The sequence below is a fragment of the Myotis myotis genome, unplaced genomic scaffold (assembly GCF_014108235.1).
Source record: "Myotis myotis isolate mMyoMyo1 unplaced genomic scaffold, mMyoMyo1.p scaffold_m19_p_15, whole genome shotgun sequence".
Taxonomy (NCBI): domain Eukaryota; kingdom Metazoa; phylum Chordata; class Mammalia; order Chiroptera; family Vespertilionidae; genus Myotis; species Myotis myotis.
Window position 1 is genome coordinate 32313409 of NW_023416319.1, and position 20627 is coordinate 32334035.

At 41.2% G+C, this 20627-nt stretch overlaps 1 protein-coding gene across 5 annotated transcripts in view; it reads left to right on the forward strand.

Annotated features, from left to right (window-relative positions):
• The window catches only part of BICC1 (BicC family RNA binding protein 1), a 246175-nt gene that overhangs the window by 186696 nt on the left and 38852 nt on the right, over positions 1-20627 (forward strand). The window lies entirely within an intron of this gene.

A 20627-nucleotide genomic window follows, 5' to 3' on the forward strand; every position in this document is an offset into this window, starting at 1 on the left:
AAACGGGCCGGATTCGGCCCACGGGCCGTAGTTTGCCCACGGCTGGTATAGTACCATGGGGTGGGGGTGAGGGCTGGCAGGGGCACTGGCTAGCCGAAATGCTGAGTTAGTTGGAGTAACACAGAAGAATGACCCATGCGTATGTATTTTTTGTTTTATTGTTCCCCTTGAAGTGGAGTGGGGAAAGTAATTGGGTGTGGGTGCATGACAATATTTTCCTTCCTTAGCATATACATTTTATTTAATAATATAAATCATAAAATTTGGATCATCTCAGTTATTAATTGAAGGAGCTAGTAAATAGCTTTTCATAAAAGATCATCATTTTCCAAGTATTTACAATACTTTGCATGCCCATATTTCATCAGGGAAATATGTCTCATATTTTCTTTGATTTTAAATGTCCTATTTGTCTCTATCTCTTACCTCGTATTCTCCGAACACTGTTGGCCCAAATGTATTTAATAATTATTCTTTAGAAAATATTTTTTAGTTTTTGTGAATATTGATGGTTTTTTTCTTTAGAAGTTTCACCTTCATCATATACTGTACTTCACTAGCTATGCCATGCTTATGTTTATCAGCTATGGAACTGAGAAGATCCCAAAATAGTTAAGATTTGGGGGGGCCTACATTCCTAAAAGAGGGTAGTAAAATAAGAAGTATTGCCCTAACCGGTTTGGCTCAGTGGATAGAGCGTCGGCCTGCAGACTGAAAGGTCCCAGGTTCGATTCCGGCCAAGGGCATATACGTTGGTTGTGGGCACATCCCCAGTAGGAGGTGTGCAGGAGGCAGCTGATCGATGTTCCTCTCTCATCGATGTTTCTAACTCTCTATCCCTCTCCCTTCCTCTCTGTAAAAAATCAATAAAATATAGGGAAAAAAAAAGTATTGAAGTGGTGCAGTTGGGGGACTTTTGTTCTGAATAGGATGAACGTTGGAAAAGTTTGAAAGTAGAACTGCAAAGTGTTTCAGGTTTACATATCATTATATGCTTACTCAAAGCTATCTAAATCGGCTCTTAGGTTTTTAATGGTCACATAATGCAAATTCTATAAATCAGATTTCTGAGTAGTCTTTTATATTTAGCAGTATAATTTTTAGAAGTCCTAATTTCAGCTCGATTTTTGTATTTTCTGATATATAAGTATCACAGAACTCTGCTGTGGAAAATGTGTATTGTAGAGATGTTAATGACTTTATGCTGAATAAGTCTAGTGATTTTCAGGTTTTAGAACTCCTGCCATGGTATTCAACCTCTAATCTGACATTTTGCTTAGTTTTTGTGCATTTTTTTTTCTTTTTGAGAGGAATAGCGAGGTGATGGCAGAGTGAATACATCCCATTTTACTCTTGCCTTTCTCTGTTCACGGTTCCCTCTCACAAGCCGCAGAGAACTGCTCTTCACTAAGGAATTGCCGTCTGCTGTGTCGTACGTTCCTAATACTCCTTAAAAGTGAGGGAAAATAAACACACCAAATGTCAAATAACATATAAACAATTCTCTAAAGAACCAGGGTTAAACGTGTTTTTGAAGTTCTTGTTTATCCTTTCTTTATGAGGATGATACTAACTGTCCAATAGGAGTTTCCCAAACCACACAACAAAAGCACAAGCACTAGCGCAGTAAAGCTCCCCTGGCACATGTTAGTATAACTTACAGCACAGCCGGAGTGAAGAAGAGAAGCAGTTTGCACTTGATGGAACGGGACCGTCCGGGAGGGAAACGCAGGTATCCCCACCGGCTGGTGCGAGAAAGCTCTGGGCTTTGGTTGTCCGGAGTCATTGCACCAGCAGCTGTGAGCGAGGGAGCAGGAGGGTATGTAGACTTGCCGGACCCTGCTCATCAGAGTTCATCTCTCCAAGAGATAAGAGCAAATGATATGCCTAGAGAAGAGCTAGAGTGGCAACTGTCGTGCGACCCTTCGCTCAGTAATAAGAACTGGCCTCTGTGGAGCACGTACTATGCCAGGGACACTGTGCTAGCCCATGATGCTGCCCCACCCCATAACAAAGAAACAGAATTTCCGGAGGATGAGGCCCAGAAATCAGGATTTTAAAAAGATTCCCAGGTGATTCTAGTGTGCAGCCAAGGTAGAGAACCACTGTATTGGAGCAAGGAGCCTGCAGACTTCAGGAGGATGGGAGGTATGCAGCTAATAGGTAGCATGGAATGGGACTGAGCAGTGATAGGGGGAGCCAGCAGAGATTTACTTTGTGCTGGATGGACCCAATGACATTTAGGTTGACCTTGAGGTGGTGAGGATCGGACAGATGGCGCCAGAAGGAGGAAAAGTGCAGTCAGTGTCTGATGGCTTTAGGCAGGGAGGCATGGAGCTGGGAGGGAAATTGTGGGACATTTGGGTGCAGGGTCAGTGTGTCGGTTGGGCTGCAGTGTGAGGATAAAAAGGGAAACAGGAAGTGAAAGCTGGACGCTGGGCACGGTCCTGATCATGAGGCTTTGGAAACCACTGCTAACAGTTTTGAGTTTTTAATTCCATAAGATCAGGCAGTCCTTGAAGGTTTATATTAGAAAGATGATTTTAAGGAATAATTTTAACACCTAACTTCTGCTTTTTCGGTAAGGTGGTACACTTTCTGTCACCTGGGAGGAGTGTTATATAGAAAAAAGCACCCTGGGAGTGGGCGTCGCAGTGTGTGGTCACTCGCACGGCTCGAGTGTCATGTGGTGTCATGTTTGCAATAGCTGAACTTTGTAGGATCCTCCTGGCCCAGCACGGGCCCTCCGTGAACCTTGATGAAAGAAGAGAGAAGGAAGAACTCTGTCCCATTCCAGGCCTGAAGTTCGTTGATGTAATTTTAGAAGTTATTCTGAAACAAGATTTCATATCATCTGTTGAATAACGATCCATTTCTGTAGCAGAATGAGAAAGTTATAGCATTTTACTCTAATAAAAACATATGTAGGATTTTAATGGAAGTTAAACAAGTCGATTCAATTGTGACTTTTTGCATAGACCTTCCAGTCTTTCTCTTTATTACTATTTTCTCCTGTGTCTCTTACAATTAACTGAAAAAACTGATGCACAGAAATTTGGCATCATCTTACCGGTTAGCATTCATGTTTAAATGTAATTGCTGAAGTCATATTTTAAAAGTAATTGTTGAAAACTCCTGAATAAGAATAAATTTCAGCCTGCGGTAATACCAAGCCAAACGGAATCCTTGAAGTATTTTAAAATATGCTCTCTTAATGTCTTTATAAAATTCCATACTGCTTAGCACAATTTACAATAGCTAAGATCTGGAAACAGCCCAAGTGCCCACCAGTAGATGAGTGGTTCCATTAAACCATGGAACACTATGCAGCAGTAAAAAAGAATCTCTTACCCTTTGAGACAGCATGGAGGGACCTGGAGAGTATCATGCTAAGTGAAATAAGTCAGTCAGAGAAAGACAAGTATCACATGAGTGTACTTATGTGGAATCTAAGTAACAAGATAAACTGATGAACGGAGTGGATCCATAGTCTCAAAGCATGGAACAGAGTGTAGAACCTCAGAGGGAAGGTGGGGAAGGGTGGGTGTGTGGGAGGTAATCAACCAAAGACCTTGTATGCATGTATGCATAACCCATGGACACAGACAATAGGGGTGCTGAAGACCTGGTGCCAGGCGGGGGGGGCGGGTGGTGGAGGGGAGAGAGGCTGGAGGGGGTCAATGGGAAAAAGGGGATATATGTAGTACTTTTAACAATAAAAAATAAATTTTTAAAAATTTCCATACTGCTTAGACAAAGACTTCGTAAACTTTTTCAGCCATTTTGAGAATCTATAGATCCATTCAGAAGACTGTACCAGTGCACATCACATGTACACAACCTTAGAATGCAATCATAGGCAGGTTCACAGGCCCCCACAAAGAAAATCCATAAACTCCCCCCGCACCCCAGTAAGAAACTGACTTTAGAATGATGCAGTGGTTTTCAGAAACCACACTTTGTAAAGGATTTGAAGTTGGTATAAAACAGATGTTTGCATATATTTAAAACAGTGGGAGTTGGGGGCTGGGGGGAATGGAACATAAAAACAAATGCCTTTAGAGGTAAAAGTTGTATGAAAGCCAAGAAAATATTAAAGAAATTTTAAAATGCTGCTGAATGCACACATATTTCTCAAAGGTCCTGTAAACATTGCAACACATTAATCAGGGAATGTCTGAAGGTGCCAAGATACTTTCAGTAACAAACCAGAATTTGATGAAAATGCATTTGCATAGTCTGTAGGGTGGGGGAGAGGGAGGTGAAGGGAGAGAGAAAGGAGAGGAGGGGCATGAGGGAAGAAGGGAAAGAGGAGAAAAAATAAAGAGAAAACTGCACTACCCTTCTCTACTGTAGTTGTGAAATTGCCTTTTTTTCCCTCAAAAAAGGGTCTGGGAAGACCTAAGGAATATTATTATCAACCTACATAAGGCATGGAGTTCAACCTCTAAACATTAGTGCTTTTGTGGAGAAGAGAGACAGCACCATGTGCACTTTGTCATCAAGAGAAGAAAAAGAATTGGAGGGAAAGGTGTTAAATTGGTCTTAGGCGGACAGGAAACAGAATTACCTCCAAAAGAGTTAAATGCACGCCACTAAAGGAGCTACTTACAGTAGGTAGGGGAAAGGGATGAGCAAGTAGTTATTAATAGATGATAAGGCATAGAAGCTGGCAATAGCTGGAAGTCATCATCACCCAAAGGCTGAAGGAGTACGGGGAGGACAGCATCATGGGAGCCCTCATAAAAAGATGCTGACTCAGAGATGCTGACTTAGCTTCCTGGGCACAGCAAGGCAGAGCTAAAGACAGACTAGCCCTGGCAGGGGCCAAAGGAGCCTATCCAGGGACTGTTTTCAACTCTTAGACTTCTCTGCTAGAAGGCAAAGAAATTGTTATTGCCGTCCTGGTGAAACTCCTTGTTCCGAGGCCTTGCAGGTTATTCTGTACTTATATTAACAGGTGGTTTAATCACACCCAGAGAATGAGATTTTTTCTAAATGATCGGGTTTCGGGATGGGAGGGGGACTTTGAGAATTCTTTAAGAAAGAGTACTGTACCCCCACTGCCAGGATTGCCCTTGTGTCCATTTATTTTGGAAACCATTGCTGAAGAAAAAGAGAGACGTGGCCGTAAATGTTTGAAAGAATTCCATGATGTACCACAGTTTTCTAATCCACTCATCTGCTGATGAGCACTTAGGCTGTTTCCAAATCTTAGCTATGGTGAATTGTGCATAGGGATGCATATATCCTTTCTGGTTGATGTTTCTGGTTTCTTGGGATATATTCCTAGAAGTGGGATCACTGGGTCAAATGGGAGTTCCATTTTTAACTTTTTGAGGAAACTCCATACCGTCTTCCATAGTGGCTGCACCAGTCTGCATTCCCACCAGCAGTGCACGAGGGTTCCTTTTTCTCTGCATCCTCGCCAGCACTTGTCGTTTGTTGATTTGTTGATGATGGCCATTCTGACAGGTGTGAGATGGTACCTCATTGTTGTTTTGATTTGCATCTCTTGGATGATTAGTGACTTTGAGCATGTTTTCATATGTCTGTTGGCTTTCTGAGTGCCCTCTTTTGAAAAGTGTCTATTTAGGTCCTTTGCCCATTTTTTGATTGGATTGTTTATCTTCCTTTTGTTAAGTTGTATGAGTTCCCTATAAATGTTGGAGATTAAACCCTTATCGGTAATAACATTGGCAAATATGTTCGCCCATGCAGTGGGTTTTCTTGTTGTTTTGTTGATGGTTTCTTTTGCTGTGCAGAAGCTTTTTATTTTGATGTAGTCCCATTTGTTTATTTTCTCCTTAGTTTCCAATGCCCTAGGAGCTGTATCAGTGAAGAAATTGCTTTGGCATGTGTCTGAGATTTTGTTGCCTTTGGATTCCTCTAATATTTTTATAAAAGGTTTCCTGTCTTACATTTAAGTCCTTTTTATCCATTTTGAGTTTATTTTTGTGTATGGTGTAAGTTGGTGGTCTAGTTTCATTTTTTTTGCATGTATCTGTCCAATTTTCCCAACACCATTTATTGAAGAGGCTGTCTTGACTCCATTGTATATTCTTGCCTCTTTGGTCAAATATTAATTGAGCATATTGGTTCCGGTCGATTTCAGGGTTCTGTATTCTGTTTCATTGATCTATACATCTACACAATGGGATACTATGCTGTTGTAAAAAAGAAGGAATTCTTACCATTTGCAACAGCATGGATGGAACTGGAGAGCATTATGCTAAGTGAAATAAGCCAGTCAATGAAAGAAAAATACCACATGAACTCACTCATTTCTGGATTATAAAGACCATTATAAACTGATGAACAAAAATAGATACAGAGGCAGAGCAGCATCAAACAGACTATCAAACTACAGTGGGAAGGCCATGGAGGGTTGGGGGGGGGGGTAAGAGATCAACTGAAGGACTTATATGCATGCATATAAGCATAACCAATGGACACAAGACACTGGGGGGTAGGGTAGGCCGGGGGAAGGTCAAGGGGGGGGGGTGGGAGACATATGTAATACTCTTTGTAATACTTTAAGCAATGAAACAAAATTTAAAAAAAAAGAATTCCATGAGTAGCCAGTGGTGGCCATGAACATATGGCCTTCCCAGCTATTTGGACTCGGCTCCAGCTGGGTCTTTTCACTGCAGCTAAACCCCATCATTATGTATTTGCTTCTCCAGTTTCACTGGGAAGTCTGTGTTCAGAGCCAAAGTATGTTGATAAAATATTGAGTGATAGCACAACAAATAAAAAGAACTAAAGTTCAAAGACTGCATGGCAAAAAGCCTGTCCCAGACTTGTAGATGAGAAAGAAGGAATTTCTAATCGAGAAAGCATTGTTTCATTGTCATTAACATTCTTAAAGGTCTCAATGTTTAAGGGGATTCTTGAAACATTGTGCTTGGAAAACAAGGCATGCTGACTTAAATACATTCTCTTTTTGAAAAATAACTTTATTGTTGACACTATTACAGATGCCCCCATTCTCCCCCCCCCCCTCCCCCCACCTCCACCCAGCCCCTCTCCGCCTTCCCTCTGGCACTCACCACACTGTTTGTCTTTGTAAATTTTCGTTTTAAAGTACAAGGATGTAATTTGTAATTTGCAAGTTGATCTCAGACTTGAGTGATACAGATAATCTTTTAGGACAGCGGTCGCCGACCCGTGGTCCGTGAGGTCCGAAAGGTTGGTAACCACTGTTTTAGGGTATGAGTATTTTTCTTTTCTTTTCAATATGTTTATTGACTTTAGAAAGAGGAAGGGAGAGAGAAACATTGATCAGTTGCCTCCCATACACACCCCAAAAGGGGATTGAACCCAAAACCTTTTGTCATATGGGACAATACTCTAACCAGCTGAGCCACCCAGCCAGGGCAGGTATGAGTATTTTTCTATATTGTAAATGTATACTTTTCATGGTGGAAAATGCAGAAGAGCATGAAGTATAACATAAAAAATTATCTATGACCCTATTACTTAGAAGTAATCACTATTAATTTGTGTTTTTTTTTATTCTGTGGAATGCATGTGTATCCTTAAAATGAAATTATGATTTTGTGATTCTTCAATTATATTTCCAAATTGCTTCCCAGACATTTTGCACAAATTTTTATTTCCATTAGGAATATGTTAGTTTGTCTCATATCCTTGTTAGCCTTAAGGGTAATTTCCCAGTTTTATAAATAATGATTAGTAAGATTGAACTTTATTCGTTTATTGACCATTTTCCTGTTGAATTATTTACCCATCCCTTTTGCCTATTTTATGGGGTAATTAAGTTTTGGTGTTTTTTGTTTTGTTTGTTTATAGGAGTTCTTTGTATAGAAACAAATTTATTTAAGATGAAATTTCTTGTTAAAAAGGATAGGACTGATTGGTCACCCTTATCAGCCGATGTTTATTTCTGTGATGTTTGGTGAGAAGCCCCTGTCTTCTCACTCTCAGAAGAAAAGCCCGTTTTAAAATACCTCTCAAATTTTTTATTATTTAAGGTATTTAAGCAGGAGTAATTTATTTGGATAAATATTTGGTGGATTCTGATTTAGAAATTGTTAGGCTTTAAGGTAAATTTAGAGATTTTTCTTAAGAAAAATAACCATTTTGAAGTTATTTGATCATTTAAATTATATTTCCCCCCAAAATATGTAAAGTTCTTAGAATTGAGAGATAAAGTCTTTGCCCCCTACTTTCTCCAAACAGATACCAAAAAAGTGTGAGAGAAGCAAATAATACACAGTTTTATTAGACAGGGCTGTGTCTGTTTTCAGTATACGCGACTGCATAAAACAACTAGCAGCTTTCAGCGAGAAAGTGGGAGTAAGAAGAAAGGATTGGCAGATTCTAAGCAATTTCTAAGTAATTTCTTTAAGGCTCATTTACCTAATATTAAGTACTTTTAATTTTCGTGAAAATCACTGCCTTCTTGAGATGATAAACACTCTTGAACCCCTGGAGTTGTATGAACCCTTCATTTACCGCTTCAGTGCAACCTGTAAAGCTTTCTCACCAGATCTTACGGGAAGGGTGAGAAAGGTGGAGACTTTTAATGCCGGTCTCAAGCCGCTAAGTTATTTTTAGAACTCAATCCCTAAGTGTTTGCCTGTTTCTTATGTACACCCTTGATCGTGCCTTCAAATGACAGTTTCTGGTTTTTAAATGTCTTCTCTGCGTGGGCCGGAAATGAAGCAGAGAGATCACGTATGTGGCAGGATGTGGTCCAGTCTTCATCCACAGGACTTTCCCTTGTCTAATGTGTGAACCCTTAAACGCATGGCAATTTTTCCGTGATGGCAGCGCAGTGGTGTGTAGGCTGTCTCCCGAATGGCCCCAGCTGTTGTGGAAGGGACCGTCTGCCCTGGCCACAGATTCCAGTGCCGTGAGCTTAGCCCACAGGCACACCGCTGGGAGCTGCCCTGTGCACTGTGAACATCAGTGTTCTTGGAGAGAGAGGGAAGATTAGTCAGTTCTGGCTCCTAGAAATTCCTGCATAACGTGCTGTTATCTCAGCACAGTTCTCTGGGGATGCTCCCTGAAGGTTTGGGACTCCAGTCCCGCTCCACAGGGCCTGTGTGCAGCTCAGCTCGCTTGCACATGCTCCTTCCTCATCCTGGGCCCCTGCGTTATTGCTTCTGCCGTGCCGTGTGCATGGGCTTTGTTCCCTTTGTGTCCGGCAAGACCATCTGGAGCTCATGCGCGTGTGAACATCCTCCCTTGCAGTAACCTCACACGGCCCCTGCTGTATGTAGACCTGCTGTAAACAAACCACACAGAAGAGTCCAGCTCTCCGCCTGGCACTTCGCTTCCTCTCCTCCCCCTTCCCAGAATCCTCCTCCTTATCTCTGGAGTAGAGAGCTTGGGTGCCAGAAAGCTTGGAGAAACGGATGGAGTGAGGCTTTGTGTTTTTAACTTTGTTTTTCCACCCTCTCTTGTGCGGTAGATTTTGTTCTGACCCCCTTCTACCTGAATAGCAACTCAGCGGTTATGCTTGGAGTTTAGTTTACATGGCATGAGATAAGGTGGCTTATAAGATAAAGCCGTCTACCCTTTTCCAATTCTCACACTCCCTAAATACATCTGTTTTTGATTATTTCATCTGTTAGGCCTTGAGTTTGCTTATTGCTCTGTTTGCATTTCATTCTTCTTCTCTGAGATTATTTCTCGGTTTTTTGAGTCCCTGTAACTCTGTTTCTGATGAAATAAACAGCTCTGATAAGGCACACATGGAATCTTACCAGACAAGAGGCATGTGCCCGGCGTACCATTTCCCTCCCGTATTCTCGTTTTCTGCTGAAGTGGAAACATCAGTGGAGAACCATTAGACTAGCTTATTATCATTGTATTTGGACTTTTTTATTGGTGATTATGTTGGAAATGCTGGTATTCCATTGGCAGAAAGCTCTTGTAGCGAGCTTCGAATTTTCCCAAGCTGATGGCTGTTTTCTACCTCGTCAATAGCAGTGTCCACAGGCTCCTCCTCGGTGTGTGAACGCGCCCTTTCCTTTCGTTCAGCAAGAGCTTGCCGAAGGGTGGAGTGCCCTAGGGGTGCGGGCAGCTCATCTCCAGACATTGCCCAATAGTTGCGCTGAAGCACATCTTGAGGAACTTGCTGTACGTTAGCTTTAGATTTGCTCACGGCATTCAGGCCCCTCTCATGTCAAGCATATGCGCTCCGTTGGGTATCGAGCTTCATTCTGCCCAGTGGAATTTTAATAGGAAGTTATCTCGGGCATTATGGTAGGTAAGCTGATTGTGGGTACCTATGGAAATAGTTTTTCTCATGAAAACAAGGTTTTTGAGTTTAAAATGCATGTGCTTTTGCACTTTACTGTCCATGTCCCTTCTCTTCCTGTTAACTAGTGAGGAAGTTAACCTTTTCTGTTTTAAGATAAGGGTGACTTTGCCTTATCCAAAAGCAGCGTAGTCCGTGTAGGGCATGCCCACAGCAGGTACACTTGCTTTCTCTTCATCCCAGTTGTTATATCACATGTGTTATGGCTGCTCACCAACATTTTGCCTTAACGACGTGTAGCTTGGGCTCTTCGGCCACCTCTCCAAATATAGTCTTTGCCCTTTTATTCTAACTCAGTGTATTGGAATTCTTGTTGGCAAACGGTATTCTTTGAGAGAATCTGGATTCTAGATTACTGGCTATAAAATAAGCTGAAAGTACATTGACTTCCTGTCATTCTGTTTTGTTCTTTAAAAATCATTTCCAGTCAGGTTTAATGAGTCAGTTCAGGTTTTCTCCATCTCTTGATAAAGTGTGTATCTTCCCTTATAGAATGTGATATTAGTCTGTTTGACCTGCGTAACATTTTTGTTTGTTTGTTTGTTTATAAAGGACAGCCTATTTCTCAAGAGGTCAGAGGGAAACTCTTTTGTTTCACAGGAAAATATGGGCTGTGGCCAGTTGACTGTGAGTTGAATTCATTTTGCTGATCAGCATAGTGACTTGCCAACGTAAAGGAAAAGTGATCGAAGTAGCAGACGTATTGGATGGTATCAATGTTGAACTGGGACGTGGCTCAAATAGGGTTTGAAGTAGATCCCATCTCTGTACGGGGTTGTCACTGCATTTGTTTTGGGTCTGCAAGCACATTATTTGGGAAATGCCAGCGGGGTGAGCACTGGAATTCATCCATGTTGAAACAGAATTGCCCATTCCTGAGTGTGCCCAACAGAAGGGAGGCCCGAGCAGCCATCTGTGAAGCCGGCCGTGGCTCCCGCACAAGGTTCAGAAGCGAATCCTCCTCCGTTCGGCAGCAGATTGCTGTTTCAGACACGCACGTTTACCGCCTGCAGCTTATGGTTCTAGGAACAGTTTGGATGGTGATCTCTTTGGTGAGCTACTTATCTTGAGATACCAGAACATTGGAAAATAAAGTTCTTTATGACTTCATTCTTATTTAAGAATCTGATAGTACTGCTTTATGTTAAAGAAATTTAGATTTATAAGAAAGTATAAGAATGATATGACCAACTTCTCTCTCTCTCTCTCTCTCTCTCTCTCTCTCTCTCTCTGTCTCTCTCTCTCTTCTTTTTTTTAAAATATATTTTATTGATTTTTTACAGAGAGGAAGGGAGAGTGATAGAGAGTTAGAAACATCGATGAGAGAGAAACATCGATCAGCTGCCTCCTGCACACCTCCTACTGGGGATATGCCCGCAACCAAGGTACATGCCCTTGGCCGGAATCGAACCTGGACCTTTCAGTCCGCAGGCCGATGCTCTATCCACTGAGCCAAACTGGTTAGGGCTATTTCTTTATTTCTTTCTATATTCTAAAGACCCAGCAACTTTTCTATAGGAACAGAGCTTCTTTGCAGCTTACTTGGGATTCCGACCTTAGTATCACAGCTGTGGGATCTACTAATTTCCCCCACAACACGAAGGGAAGCTAGCCTATTGCAGAGTCAGAGTCATACCCTTAATGCAGTCTGTGGCTTTCGGTACCATTTCCCTGCGTGATCTAAGCTGGCCAGTGCCTTGGAGATGTCTGGGGCTTTTGCTGAGACTTGATGTACCAGTATATTGGCGGCTTGACAAAAACCTTACCCCAGAGCCACAGTCTTCCTTATGTATAAAAAATGGTCATTTCCACTTTGGAGCTGCTTGCCAGCTGTGGACGTATTCACAGTGATTTCAGGGATCTTGGTGGAGGTGGGGGTGAACACTATCCATTCCCAACAGTGTTGATGGACCCAGCCCCAGCCATGTCCTTGGTTAGACAGTTTTCAAGTCTAAGACTCGTTAAGAACGTGAAATAAAAGTGAGAAGAGCTCTGAGCCAGAAGAAAGTGAATTCTGTCCACCGGTCTCTCCTGAGGAATTTAAGGCCAGTTTGACAGGTTTGTTTATGTGCATAAAGCCATCCCCAGTTTCAGGTCATGACATGGAACTTCTCCCCATGAACAAAAGTGCAGCTCTAATATGATGTCGTTTATTTGTGGGCTTTGTGGGTGGGAGGAGTTGGGTTAGTCCAACAAAGAATTTGCTGCTGTTTTTTCTCTCCAGGAGAACGTGCTGAGAATGTGCCGGGAGCCGGTCCATCCTTGCTGTTTCAAGGGACCTGGCATATATGGCATACTGTTCTTAATATGTTTGCTCACCTTCTTGGCACTATGTGTTTTAACCAAGGTCTCTGAGAAAGGTTGTTTCCCCAGGTAGGGATTTTCCCCTGAAGTTAGGGAGGGAATAAAACCTCTTAACTAAGTGCCAGGTGGGTAATTAATCACTTTAACTACGAACAATCATGCTTAAGCTACATAATCTTTACTCCCTGGAATGGAGATAAGAAACGCCCTAACCTTTGAAATAGAGATTGATAGGATTGGAATCAACTGGTATAAATACAGATGTAAGAAGACAGAACACACAGAACTAGAGACAGAAGAACTTCGCTGGAGAGAACATGGCAAAAGATCCTGGACTGAACCTGACTACAGAAATGAGCAAGAGAACCTGACTAGAACCTGGTGACTGAACCTGGCTGGAGAACCTGGACTGAACCTGGCTGGAGAACCTAGCAAGAGAACATGGACACAGAACCTGGCTGGAGATCTGAAGCAGAACCTCTCTGGAGATCCTAGACAGAACTTGGCTAGAGAACCTCGCTATGATGATCATCTGAACGCCCTCTCCGTGTCATTCCTTCTTCGCCGACTCCGTCCACACCTTTGGGGACCCATGGACCTGCTAGGGTTGGACCCCAGCATCTGGCACCCGAACAGGGACCCCTAGGTAAGCGCCCCGCACTCGGGACGGATAGGACTCCACCGTAGGAAGAGGGTGGATAGTCTTCGCCGACTCCGTCCACACCTTTGGGAACCCCAGGAACAGGATTCCCCTAGGTAAACCTCCCCCCCCCTCCCATTGAGAACCCCCACATTCGGGACGGATAGGACTCCACCAGGGTACTTCAGACCCCCCTATAGAGGATAAGTAGGGTAAGAAGGTGGATAGTACAGAACTTAGATTGAGAAGATGTGCCATACTGAGTCCAAAGAAAGAAGACTCTGTATTGATCTTTAGATTAAGAAAATGTGCCATACTGAGTCTAAAGAAATAAGACTCTGTATTGATCTTTTAACACATATGCTTGCTAGCAGAGGAATTAAGGTTACTCCCAGTCAGACAGAACGTTTTATACAAGAAGTATGTCCATGCTTTTCTGAGGAAGGAAAGGTAAATGTAAAGGCATGGGAGGAGGTAGGCCCAAGGAGCCCTATCCTTAACCCCACTGCAGCCTTTCCACCCCGGGAAAGTGCAGGATTGGCAAGCTCTCCCTGGGGTGATAGATCAGGACTCAGGTAATAGCGGAAAGCGCCAATCCTACTCTTAAAATGGATACAAGAGAGCATTTGGGGTTTTTCTTTTTAATGCCTGCTTTTAAAAAATAAAAAAGGGGGAATTTGCCGGGAGCCGGTCCATCCTTGCTGTTTCAAGGGACCTGGCATATATGGCATACTGTTCTTAATATGTTTGCTCACCTTCTTGGCACTATGTGTTTTAACCAAGGTCTCTGAGAAAGGTTGTTTCCCCAGGTAGGGATTTTCCCCTGAAGTTAGGGAGGGAATAAAACCTCTTAACTAAGTGCCAGGCGGGTAATTAATCACTTTAACTATGCACAATCGTGCTTAAGCCACATAATCTTTACTCCCTGGAATGGAGATAAGAAACGCCCTAACCTTTGTAATAGAGATTGATAGGATTGAATCAACTGGTATAAATACAGTTGTAACAAGACAGCAAGTCTCAGAACTTAGAACGCAGAACTTATAATACAGAGCTTAGAACACAGAACTAAGAAGACAGAACCTACACAGAACCTACAGACAGAAGAACTTCGCTGGAGAGAACATGGCAAAAGATCCTGGACTGAACCTGACTACAGAAATTGGCAAGAGAACCTGACTAGAACCTGGTGACTGAACCTGGCTGGAGAACCTGGACAGAACCTGGCTGGAGAACCTAGCGAGGGAACATGGCTACAGAACCTGGCTGGAGAACCTAGCAAGAGAACATGGACACAGAACATGGCTGGAGATCTGAAGCAGAACCTCTCTGGAGATCCAGACCAGAACTTGGCTGGAGATCCTGGCTAGAGATCCTGGTTAGGCCGCTGATGAACTGAATGCTGCCTCTATGTCATTCCTTCTTCGCCGACTCCGTCCACACCTTTGGGGACCCCTGGACCCGCTGGGGCTGGACCCCGGCAAGAATGAAAGCATTACTTAGAATTTGGGGCATTGACTCTTTCGCTCAGCAGCGCTCAGTCATGGAGACAGGAACGTAGCTACAAACAGATGATTGGTGAAATACTGAAGGCTGAAATTCATGTGGCAGTAGGGCATTACTTTCTGCAGCGTGATAAATACAATGAAGTGGTTGACACGGCTTTTTCCATAGAATTTGCTGTGGGAAAGGCGTGAACTGGGAAGGAGGTTTAAGCTTGGGGAGAGGAGGAAAGGCAACAAAATATTTACCAACATTTCCAGGAATGGGATGTTTTAAGGATGGAAAAGTAGAGAGTAGAAACCAGGGTACCAAGAGATAATCTTTCATGCCCACAACTAAAACTTCACTTAAGTTCTTGTGAACATCACAGCTACTTTTACTGAAAATAGGGTTTTTAGCATGTGTTCTTATGAAAACAGTTGTTGGCTTAGCAAGTCCTTATGAATATATGAAAGGGATTAAAAACCTTTTTTCTCAGAGGTTTAGCTTTTTTTCGGTGTCTACATATAAAACACCCATTTCATACCCTTGTCCACACCCAGGTCCACAGCTTCTCATTACTTAGTGAAGGCTGGATCGTGTCTGGTGTTCCTCTTTCACGGAGATGTAAGAAGATTGATGGGTCAGAAATGTAAAAATCTAGATGGCTATTTGAAACTTCTGTGTATTTTTATAGAAGTAATAAGATCAAAGTATTTACAGTCAAATCTCTTAGGAAGTGCCCACTTATTTCCATCTCTTCCCTCTACTAGCTATATCCCAAAATAGGGGAGCTGGCAGTCCATTCAGCAACAGCTTACTGAGTATCTGCTATTTGTTCGGCACTGTGGGAGGTACAAAACTAATCAAGACAGTCTTGTATTCAGGGAGTGTGAGGGTTGATCATAAAGCAATGAATATTACTTTTATTTTTAAAATACGTTTTCATTGATTTTTTTTTAGAGAGAGAGGAAGGAAGAATAGAGAGATAGAAACCTGGATGTGAGAGAAACATCTATCAGCTGCCTCCTGCACACCCTACTGGGGATTGAGCCTGCAACTCGGGCATGTGCCCTGACTGGGAATTAAACAGGTGACCTATTGGTTCATAGGTAGATTGCTCAACCACTGCGCCACACTGGCCAGGCTTATTTTTAGAGCAAATGTCTCAAAACTTTCATGCCCAAATTGGAGTTGCCTTTCAAAGCAATAAATTTGGGGGAGGGGGAGACTATACACTTATTGCCTATTTTTTTGTCATCTTCCAACAGTCTTCATAGCTGACATTTTCCTTGTTTTCATGATTATTCATATGGTTAATACTTTAATTATTCTTTTCTCTATCAAGTATTTCCAGAATGAGTCTGAATGAAACCTTATTCCCCTGTGGTATCACATGGGCATGCTTGAACTGCAAGCTGTAACACTCAGAAAGCAGGGAACTGTGTTTCAGGATTTGAGATGAGCACAAGGGTCAGTGTAGAATAAGAGCTCACATCCTGTAGATATTTTTTAAGCAAGGCCAAAAGGGGGGATGAAAAATACACTTTGCATTCCAACTCAGGATTTTGTCAGGTTTGTTTTTCTCTGTACTTATGAGACTTGATTATCTAAAGAACCATTTTCCCAACAAGTGCTGCCTTGGGTCTGGAGACAGTTTGAAGTGACTGTCTCTATTTGTAACCCTGAATGATTTAAAATTTTGGTCACTAGATGGTGCTCTTTCACTTTGAAATAAAATGTTATGTAAAAATTTTTTTTATTGAATTTATTGAGGTGGTGTTTAATAAAATTTCATAGGTTTCAGGTGTACAATTCTATAATACATAATCTGTATGTCGTATTGGATGTTCACCATCCAAAGTCAAGTCTCCTTCCATCTCCATTTATCCCCTTTCCCCTCTTCTACATCTCTCACCTCCCCTTTCCCTCTGGTAATCAACATACTGCTTGTTGTCTGTGTCTGTGAGGTTTTTTTCTTTTGTTTAGGTCCTTCACTGTTTTCACCCAGGCCCCCAAACCCGTCTGCTCTGGCAGTTGCAGTCTGTCCTCTGTATCTATGTTTTTGTTTTGTCTGTTAGTTTATTTTGTTCATTAGATTAATATTCTCTAGATCCAGCCATGCTGTCATAAAAGGTAAGACCTCCTTCTTTTTTATGGCTGAGTGGTATTCCATTGTGTAAATGTACTACAGCTCTTTTACCCATTCATTTACTGATGGGCACTTGGGCTGCTTCCAAATCTTGGCTTTTATAAATAACACTTCAGTAAGCATAGGGTTACATATATTCTTTCAAATTCGTGTTTTGGGTTTTTTGGGATAAATTCTCAGAAGTGGAATCACCGATCACAAGGCAGTTCCATTTTAAATTTTTTGAGGTAACTCCATACTGCTTTCCACTGTGGTTACACCAATCTGCATTTCCAGCAGCAGTGCATCCTTGTATTTCTCTGATTATTAATGATGTTGAGCATCTTTTCATATGTCTATCGGCCATTTGTATGTCCTCTTTGGAGAAGTGTCTATTCAGGCCTGTTGCCCATTTTTTAATTGGATTGTTTGTTTTCTTGGTGTTGAGTTATATGAGTTCTTGATAAATTTTGGATATTAATCCCTTATCAGATGTATCATTGGAAAATATGTTCTCCCATTCAGTGAGTTGTCTTTTCATTTTGTTGATGGTTTTCTTTGCTGTGCAAAAACTTTTTAGTTTGATGAAGTCCCATTTGTTTATTTTTTCTTTTGTTTCCCTTGCCCAAGGAGATATATCAGAAAAAAATATTGCTAAGAGAGATGTCTGAGATTTTACTGCCCATGTTTTCTTCTAGGAATTTTATGGTTTTAGTTCTAACATTTAAGTTTTTAATCCATTTTGAGTTTATTCTTATGTATGGTGTAAAAAGGTGGTCTAGTTTCATTTTTTTGCACATATCTGTCCTGTTTTCCCAACAACATTTATTGAATAGACTCTTTACCCCATTGTATGTTTTTGCCTCCTTTGTCAAATATTAATTGACCATAAAGGTGGGGTTTTGGGGGGCTCTCTATGCTGTTTCCTTGATCTGTATGTCTGTTTTCATGCCAGTACCATGCTGTTTTGATTACTATGGCCTTGCAGTATAGTTCAATATTAGGTAACATGATTCCTCCAACTTTGTTCTTCTTTCTCAAGATTGCTTTGGCTATTTGGAGTCTTTTGTAGTTCCATATAAATTTTTGGAATATTCTAGTTCTGTGAAATATGCCATTGGCATCTTGGTAGGAATTGCGTTGAATCTGTACTTTGGTTTGGGTAAAACACACCTTTTAGTGATGTTAATTCTTACTATCTGTTAACACAGTTTATGCTTCTACTTATTTGTATCTTCTTCAATTTCTTTCTTTAGTGTCTTGTAATTTTCCAAGTCAGGTCTTTTACATCCTTGGTTAAAGTTATTTCTAGTTTGTTGTTTTAATGCAATTGTAAATGGGATTTTTTTTTTTAGTTTCCCTTTTTAATAGTTCATTATTGGTGTATAAAAATGCAACTGATTTCTGGATATTTATTTTGTGTCCTACTTTACAGAATTTATTAGTTCTAGTAGGTTTTTCCTTTTTGGTGGAAACTTTAGGGTTCTCTATATACACTATCATGTCATCTGCAAATAATGACAGTTTTGCTTCTTCCTTTCCAATTTGGATGTCTTCTATTTCTTTTTCTTGTCTGATTGCTGTGGCTAGGACTTCTGGTACTATGTTGAATAAGAGTGGTGAAAGTGGATATCCCTGTCTTGTTCCTGACCTTAAGGGAAATGCTTGTAGTTTTTGCCCATTGAGTATGATGTTGGCTCTGGTTTTGTCATATATGGCCTTTGTCGAGGTATGTTCCCTCTATTCGCACTTTATCATAAATGGGTACTGGATTTTATCAAATGCTTTTTGTGCATCTGTTGACATGATCATGTAGTTTTTTATCCTTCGTTTTGTTTATGTGGTGTATAACACTTATTGATTTATGGATGTTAAACCCACCTTATATTCCTGGAATGAATCCCACTTGATCATGGTGTATGGTCTTTTTAATATATTGCTGAATCTGGTTTGCTAATATTTTGTTGAGAATTTTAGTATATATTGGACTGTAATTTTCTTTGTTGTGTCTTTATCTGGTTTAGGAATTAGGATAATGTTGGCCTTGTAAAATGAGCTTGGGAGTCTTTACTCCTCTTGATTTTTTGGAATAGTTTGAGAGGGATAGGTGTTATTTCCTCTTTGAATTTTTGGTAAAGTTTACCTGTAAAGCCATCCAGTCCAGGACTTTTGTTTGTTGGGAGTATTTGATTACTTCTTAAATTTCACTAGTTGTAGTCTGTCTATTCAGATTCTCTGATTCTTCCTGATTCAGATTTGGAAAATTGTATGTTTCTAGGAATTTATCTATTTCATGCAGGTTGTCCTATTTGTTGGCATATAGTTATTTGTAATACTTTCTCATAATCCTTTGTGTTTCTTTGCTGTCAGTTGTTAATTTTCTTTTTTCATTTCTGATTTTACTTTTGGGTTTCTCTCTCTCTCTCTCTCTCTCTCTCTCTCTCTCTCTCTCTCTCTCAGCTTGGTTGAAGGTTTGTCAATCTTGTTTATATTTTCAAAGAATCAGCTCTTAATTTTACTGATGTATTTTTTTTTTAAGTCTGTGTCTCTAGCAGACTCCCATCTCTCCCTGGCAGACAGAATCCCTGCTGATTTTCACAGTCATATGCTATGTGGACACGTCTTCCCAGCTTTGATGCTCAGGGCTGCGGTGCCTGGCTTGGTGTTAAGATCCCATGCTCCTTAGGTAGAACCTTTGCAGCTAAGATATCCCTTCAGAGTCTCAGCCATCACCCATGAGAGCAGGGCCAGCTCTTTTCATGGCTCTGCCCTTCCTACCAGTCTGGTGTGGCTTCTTCTGTAGACCCTTGGTTAGAGTACTTCTGTCCAGCTAGCTTTTAATTGGTAATTCAGGTTGATTGCTCAATATTTTAGTCATAATTCTAGTTTGGTCCTGGGTATAGTGAGTGTAACTTCCACCTACTCCACCGCCATATTGGATCTCTAAAATGTATTTTCTACGGAGGCTTTTCTTTTCTGTTTTCTTTATTGTTCTGTTGATGCAGAGATGGTGGGAAATCAAATTCTTAAATTGGATCTGAGTTTCTTTTCCCTCTACAGCTGCTAGGAATTTTAATGTGATTATTCAGCCTGTAAACAAATGGGTTTCCAAGTTACCATACCATATATATATTTGGTCCATATATAAGAGACTTCAGTTACATTTTTGATATGGCTTAATCTGCTTTGCCCGTATTTGATGTAAAAATCACTTGGGAAACCAACACAGTGCTGATTGCTGGGTCCTGGAGACCCGGGAACCTATATTTTAGCAAGGGCTACATGTCTGGTGAGCAAGCATGTTTTGAGAAGTAGCTGATTCTTGCCCTGTAGTAGTGAGCACTTTCCGTAGAGATCAGCATCACAGTCAGCCTAGTCAATGTGAAGTTGAAGATAGTTGAGACCAAAATTTTGAATGCAGACAGCTCTTTACCGAAATATTACCTAGAAGAGTTATAATGGATATACTAAGAACTATTGGAAAAAAAAAAAAAAGCTTTGTTTGTTTACATAAGTGTGTGAAAGTTGGTGGAGAGTCTTCACAGAGAAAACACCTCCCTGTTAGGGTGCATTCAGGATGAACACAAGACCATGGTGCCTTCTGTGGAGGCTCTTCCGTGTGGTGGCTGGACATTCATCCTGTCAGACTTTTAAGCTCCGCCTTAGAATACCTAACAAACATTTTAGAGAGTTTTAACCAGTCTTAAGGTCTTTGATCTTTACAATGCCTCTTTGACAGGGCAAGTGTCAGAGGAGGGATTCAAGGAAGGATAAGG